We start from the raw sequence: 7,410 nt of genomic DNA, 5'->3' as shown, positions 1-7,410 counted from the left end.
TCAAACCCATCCCCCTCCTCCCCCCCCCAAAAAAAAGAAGGAGAAAAGAGTGAGAGACAGAGACAGAGACAGACCATCGGGAAAAGTAGCTGCACTAATACTTCCAAGAAACAGGACAACATAAAGATAATGGAAGAAATGCTGGATAGTGAACAGCCACGGGTGGTTGGCACAGACCCATAGCTTCTGGACTCGCTAAAAAAAAAAAAAAAAAAAAAGAATATGAGAATCATATGGATCAGGAGATTGGGTCTGAATTTTGTGCCGTTTGACTTGTGCCAGTTACAAAGGTCATGCACAAGGAAGATGACTGGCTACTTTATTGTCTGAAATGAGACACTTGAAAGTGAAAGGAGGTGCTATACAATCGTGCCTGGACTGGGATTTTTCTAAGGGAGCCCAAATCCTTTACAATATATATCATGTTTTCAAAAATGAATATCATTCCTGGACAACATTTAAGCAATTATTTTCTGTGTTATCAGTAAACATTTTTAAAAAATCAGTAAGAAAGGAAGAGGGAGAGAGAAAGAGAGAGAACAGGAGTAACTATACGCGCGCGTGCGTGCATGCATGTGTGTGTGTGTGTGTGTGTGTGTGCGCGCGTGTGCGCGCACGTGTGTTGAGGTGGGGGCCTAAAAGAGGGTGAGGATTCTTTTCATCGAGGTCTGTTTGTACAGAATTCTCTCCTTCTCCGCTTTACACTGTGAAGGAAAAGCCCAGCTGGGATAACAAGCTAAGTCGCAAATCTAAGTGTAACAAGTGTCGGATTACTGATCTGAGTTCTGCTGGGCTAACTCGTAAATCTAAATTAATAAGTGCCGGTTTGCTGATTCCCTGTTCATATTTTGCTAGCCAGCTGGATTTTCAAAGAGACATATCTGGCCTTGAAATGTTGGTTTGCTGCCTCACTGCCTCTACTTTCGTGATAATGATGTTGCTAAAGCTATTGCGTGCCTATTGGCCGAATACCCCAAGCTGGTACTTAACCCTATAAAACCTCACGTGCACGTCTTGGAGGTGCTCAAGGCTTAGGAGCAGAAGCCCCTCTGAGCCCGCCGGCGTAATAAATCTGAGTACTCCAACCCTCCGAGTGGTGCTTGTTTCTTGGCCGGCCTGTCATTTCCATAACAGCACCGTTGACAATAAGAACGTCACTCTCGTTCCGGCATAAAGAAGACATCTGGGGAGGGTGGGGTGGGGGGGTGGGGTGTAGATCTATGTTATGTCCTGATTCCAGGAAGGAAAGGGGCAAGGGTCGGCGTGCCCTTCTTTCTGGGGTATCTGTCTGTTCGCTTTTGGTGTTCGGCTGGTTTGGTTATTTCAGCTTTCTGTTTGGTTCCTTTCACAGATCCAGTGGCTCAAAACAGCATTCTGATTTTCTTTTCTCCTGGGGTTTGGTTTTTGATAGGTAGAGGGACAGGGCCCACGCAGGGGTGGGGGTGGGGGGTCACTGTGCCGGAGAAAGGGAGGCGGCTGTGGTGAAATCATCGAGCAGAGGGGATTTCTACGAGAGGGACTCTCCGAAGTGAATGGGGTCCAAGGAGATCAGCAGGGTTTCTGTGTGCTCGTTTGGTTTTGTTCGTGCGTGTGTTTGTTTTTTCTGGACGAGGCCAAAGAACTCTTCAGGTGGAGGTGTGTGTCCAAAGGGTCTGACAGGATGGGAGGATGCGGGGCGAGTCAGTCCATGTGCCCAGAAAGAGAGAGAATCTGACATAGCTGAGACTCAGGCCTTTTTCAGACCTAGGCCCAGAGAGCAGTTCGGCTCCGAGCATTCACGGAGAAGTTCGCCGCCACCTCAGTCCTGTCCCCCACCCCCGCCCTCCCCCACGCCTCAGCCCCCAGTGAAGGAGGAATCATGAAGTGGCCGCACTTAGGCTAAGCCAATTTTTGGCTTTATGCTTACTGCTTGCTTTTAGAACCATCAGCAAACTCGACTGACCAGACACCGCTCCCAGCTCCAGGCCCACTGTTAAAAACAGCTAAAGTTGTCGATTCTAACTGTTTGATTTGACCTTCCTCTGATCGTTCAACTTGACAATCATGTTTGGCGTCTGAGTCTTTCCCCAGGAAGGGAGTCACGGGAGGATAAGCTCAGGAGAACGACCAGCCCCCTCCCACCCCCCACCCCCCACCCCGAGTTCCTCCGTGGCGCTGGTGCCGCCGGGTGAGTCTGACCAGATAAAGAAGGTCACGGGCTGATGACCTACTAGACCACCAGGAGGTCCCATGTTATCAGACACTCATCCAGATTTAGGAGGAAGTTTCATCAGAGACCCTTGTTGATCATGAGCACCTTTTGTGCTCCCGCCTGTTGTGATTCCCTTTCATGCTCCAACCTGTTCGTCCACAGAAGCATGAAACCCCAACCCCAAGACGGGTTCACAGTTTGGAGGGCACTAGCCTGCTGTGAGTCCCCTTTGCCCAGCAAAGCAATCAAGCTGCCTCTTTTCTTCTAAACTCTAAGACCCTGTCTCTGGGTTATTTGGCTCGTCAGGGACGGGGTGGGGGAGGGCGATCTTTCGGCAACACCTGCAGAAGTTTCCCTGAGTGGCAGGAACCAGCGTGGCCCTCAGGCCTCAGCCCCGCAGGCAGGCAGGCAGGCAGGCAGGCAGGCAGGCAGGCAGGCAGGCAGGCAGGCAGACAGGCAGGCAGGCAGAGTTGGAGCGACCGTTGGTCCCGCCCCCGCCCGCGCTCCACCCCCCCCCGCCCCCGCCGCTGCTTCCGCCGCCGCCGCCGCCACCGCCGCCGCCGCCGCCTCCCAGGCCTTCTCCACCGATCGGTCCCAAATCGACTGACTGTCTCCTGGAAGCGGGGGCGGGGACGTCAGGAGGATCCATTCGGCAGGGCCTCGTTCAATCGCTTCATTCAAATGCAGAAAGCTCTGTGCTCAGGTCAGAGCCTTTGACTTGGCCTCCGGCTCCTCTCTGTTGAACGGCTTTTGTTCTTTGGTTTCAATTTCCCCACCCTTAGGCCACCCCGTCCCAACTGCACGGAGGGAGGCGGGAGGGAGGGGGAGAATCTCGCCTGGTCTCAGGCCAAAGGAGTCCCCTCCTTTTCCTAATCTGGGTAAACCCCACTACACCGTTTGAGAATCATGGAAGGGCATGGAAGCAGACCTCTGACTTGATAGATTCCTCTGGGATGGGAGACTTTAAAAAAACAAAATTCTTTTTCCCCTGCTTCCAGGGAGGCAGAAAGGAGGGCCAGAGTGTTCCTCTTGCCTCGGGCAGTTCTTTGTTTGTTTCTTTCTTTCTTTTGTTAAATCTTTTTTTTTTTTTTCCTTTTTTTCTTCCAGTTTTATTGAGACAGAGTTGACATACAGCAGTGTATACTTTGGGGGGGGGGCGGGGAGAGGAATTCGATTTTATGTATTTATTTTTGACCGGAGGTACTGGGGATTAAACCCAGGACCTTGTGCTTGCTTGCTAAGCACACACTCTACCACTGACCTATACCCTCCCCCTTGGCCAGTTGTGAAGTCCCTTTCATTCAGCATAGTCCATCGGGCACATTTTGGGGCAGCCTACTCTGGACCCCAACATTTCCCTATTCTGTAACTTCCCTGGAAGTTTTACACATTAAAAGCTGGGCTGTTGACTGTGCATGTGCGTCCATGCGTGCGTGCGTGCGTGCGCGTGGTGTGGGGGCAGGAGGGAGGGAATAGTTTCCTAGAGGGCCTGCGTTTCATGGACCCAGTTTCTTAGTTCTGAGAACAGGTCTGTTCAAGGAAACAGTTGTAGTATCTCGTCTCAGGAGGCGGTGGTGTCGATGGGCTTCTGAAGCTAGGCCTAGGGAGCAAGCAGTCAGGTATCGCCTAAGAGGCACTTGTGTGGAAAACCAAAGTACAGCAAAAAGGTTAATCATTGGAGCAGATGAGAAACCAGATTCAGGGCCGGGAGTAGGGGGTCAGTCTGGTAGGAGATTTCCACACATCGGGGTCATCGAAACGGCTCGAGCAGTTTGAAATGCCTCTGATGATGTCCTGGGGTGTTCGGCTCAACTCTCTGAGCGGCTCCTCCAAAAACAGGCCCTAGGATGGTTTCCACAGGAGCTGTTGTGGCCATTTCTCTGACGTTTACCTCCCGTTGTCCAGCTTCAGTCTGCAGGGCTTCAGGAGACGGAGCATTTTAGTACTCAATGATGCCAAGACAAAAGGGTGAGAGAAAATGGGAAACGTTCGTGGAGATGGTCCTAGGCAGATAGTGGAGGCAACTAGAAGACCTTCAGTCTCCGGGCCGGCTTTCAGGTTGAGACAAAAACCCTAAGGCAAGCGCTTGCTGCCACAGCACATCGACTAACACGGGAACCATCCAGTGAAGATCAGCACGGCCCCTGAACGTGGACGACACACGCACATACGTGAAGCGTTCCGTAGCTTTAGTGATGTCAGTCACCCAGAGGAAGACAGATATCCTATGCCATCACTTCTAGGTGGGATCTGAAAGTAAGTCAAGACACCCATCCATACATAAATAACTCCATTTTAAAAAGACTCCAAGGAACCTATTTACAAACCAGAAACAGACTGGACTCGCAGACATGGAAAAGAAACCGATGGTTAACACAGGGGACAGGGTAGGGTGGAGGAACGGGGGAGGGCAGAGGGATAAATCAGGAGTTTGGGATTAGCAGATATAAACCACCCTATACAAACTAGGTACACAAGTAGGTCCTACTGTCTAGCACAGGGAACTATGTTCAATAGCTTGTAATAACCTATCCTGAAAAAGTATACGTGTGTGTGTGTGTGTGTGTGTGTGTGTGTGTGTGTGTGTGTGTGTGTGAATAAGTGAATCACTATGCCGTACGTCATAAATGAACACAACATTGTAAGTCAACTATACTTCCATTGACAGAGAGTTCCTACAATAAACAGGCAGGCAGGCAGGCAGGCAGGCAGGCAGGCAGGCAGGCAGACAGACACAGACACAGACACACAGACACACAGACACACAGACACACACACACACACACACACACACACACACACACACACACACACACACACACACACCCCCCACAGACACAGGGGAACCCTAAGGAAAACGAGTAGCACTAGTATCTCTTATCCATGCATGTCTATCCCAGTTTAATGGAAACCTAAGTTTTTGCCTGCAAGTCAATGATGCTAATAACTCTGCTGCCAAGAATAGAAAAATCCTCACGGAGGATTTCTGAATCCCAGAAGGGTCAGGGAGGGAGAAAAAGAGAAAGGATTCCATTCTGCTGACAGAGGTATGATAGTTACCATGTGGGTGTCCGCCTCTAAAAGGGAAGGAAGGGGAAAAAACAGAAGTTTATTTTCCCTTGTATCTGAAAAGAAAAAAATTTAAAACTCAATCCTCTTGGAGACAAGAAGTCGTACACACCTCATGTCACTGATTCTCCTCCTCCACCTCCTCCTCCTCCTTCCTCTACTTCTTCTTCTAGTCTATATCTCCCATGGATTCTGACGACCTTGCCTGATGATGGCGGGTGATGGGGGCAGAGATCGATCTTTCTGAGAAGTAAGTTGGCAAGCGCTTTAGTGAAGCCTCGTAGGATTTACCCAGCGAAGCGAGTGCCTTCGTCCCTGGAGGCTGCGGAAAGTATGTCCCCAAGTCACATACGCATGTGTTTGTCTTTTGTTGTCGTTGTTGTTGTTGTTGTTGTTGGTGGTGGTGGTGGTGGTGGTGGTGTGTGTGTGTGTGTTTGTTTGTTTGTTTGTTTATTTGTTTGTTTGTTTGTTTGTTTGTTTGTAGCAGTGTCCTGGCCATGCTGATGGCATCAGGCTTGCAGCGGGGGAAGGAAGGCTTCAACCCCTTTGGAAGTCATACCTACCATCCCAAGAACGTCTGGATGACCCCTACTATGTGGCAGTTGAATGGGGGCCAGTTACTGGGGTTCAGCGTGTCCAGAGAGAGGAGGTCTGAGGCCTCTGGGGACAAAAAGTTTGTATGTATGTATGTATGTATGTATGGCCAGTTGACTGTTTTTGCGGTCCTATAGGAATCTTCCTGCCCCTGTCTATTGAACAATGGGAGTCATCTTCCAAGTGCCCTGACACCAGACACCACGGTGGGTGAAGGAATGCGGGTGGGGTGGGGGTGGGTGGGGGAGGTCATCCAGGAAGCTGGGAGAAACCGAGAACGTCCGTGGGTCGGTGGGTCGGCCTGTCGGATGGTCGCCATGCTGGGTTTCCCCTAACCCAGGCCATTTGCCGAATGGACAGAACAGACTGGGGCCACGTGTGCCACCCACCCTCTTTCCGGAGGCTGTGGTCCACTGTGTTTGCATGAAAGTCAGTGAAGGAGGCATCTCCTCGGGACTCGGTTCCGTCCCTTTCACGAGAGCCTCCACTTTGGATGACAGCCAGCCAGCCAGCCAGCCAGCCCTCGATGCCAGGGCAGTAGACGACTGCCAGGAATATCCCATCCTTTCTGGAACCCTGAGTGTACCCACCTGTACAGACACAAGGCTGAAGAATACATGACGTTCCTTCCTAGTTGACAGCACTCCCCATGTCACTGAAACAGTGTCCAGTACGCTGACGTCATCTCCTCCCTCTCCCACACCCCCGCACGCGCACAAACACGCGCGCGCGCACACACACACACACACACACACACACACTCTGTCTGTCTGTCTGTCTGTCTGTCTGTCTGTCTGTCTGTCTGTCTTCTAAGGATGGAGAAGAGTTTGCTGAGCTATTTCGGGTGCCCTCTCATCCTAGTTCCTATCTCCAAGTTGGTTCAAAGTCCAAAAGGCGGTCAAGCACTTAATCAGATAGGTCCCTCGTAAAGAATGCCTCCCACATCACGACGACAGGCTTCTTAGGCCAGCCGAGAAGCTCCTTCAGTTCTGCGCCCATCTTGGCTCTAAGTTGATATCAGTCTGTTACGGAAATGACAGGCCAGCCAAGAAACAAGCACCTCTCGGAGGGTTGGAGTACTCAGATTTATTACGCCGGCGGGCTCAGAGGGGCTTCTGCTCCGAAGCTCTGAGCACCTCCAAGACGTGCACATGAGGTTTCATAGGGTTAATTACAAATATGGGTCTATTCGCCAATAAGGCTCAAACAACAAAAAGCAAAGGATCAGTACACTGGAGCTTATCAATTTGGAACAGATCACGTTACTGACACTTGTTGAGCTTGGATTTACGAGTTAGCTTGTTAGCCCAGTAAACTGACACTAAACTTCAGATTTACGAGTTAGCCCAGCAGAACTTAGATCAGTAAACGGACACTTATCACACTTAGATTTGTGACTTTAGCTTGTTAGCCAGCTGGGCTTTTCCTTTACAAGTCCTCCAGGATCCAAGAAAGCCACGTTGGAAAACAAGTGGTGATTCTGATGGGACAGGAGATCAGTCATTTGGGGGCGAAGGGTGGGGTAGGGAGACATACCAGCCTGTCTGTCTGTTTTC

The 7,410-nt window shown here is 50.7% G+C and overlaps 1 long non-coding RNA gene and 1 other non-coding gene across 2 annotated transcripts; both read left to right on the top strand.

Moving 5' to 3' along the window:
- The first annotated feature begins 1,908 nt into the window (after positions 1-1,908).
- Positions 1,909-6,487, top strand: LOC141576587 (uncharacterized). The gene is made up of 2 exons (XR_012505002.1): positions 1,909-2,894; positions 4,097-6,487. It is a non-coding gene; the product is annotated as an uncharacterized LOC141576587 (long non-coding RNA).
- Positions 4,274-4,382, top strand: LOC141576589 (U6 spliceosomal RNA). The gene has a single exon (XR_012505004.1). It is a non-coding gene; the product is annotated as a U6 spliceosomal RNA (small nuclear RNA).
- Positions 6,488-7,410: the final 923 nt, after the last annotated feature.

The sequence above is a fragment of the Camelus bactrianus genome, unplaced genomic scaffold, assembly GCF_048773025.1.
Source record: "Camelus bactrianus isolate YW-2024 breed Bactrian camel unplaced genomic scaffold, ASM4877302v1 HiC_scaffold_137, whole genome shotgun sequence".
Classification (NCBI taxonomy): Eukaryota; Metazoa; Chordata; class Mammalia; order Artiodactyla; family Camelidae; genus Camelus; species Camelus bactrianus.
This window is presented reverse-complemented; position numbering and strand designations above follow the sequence as displayed.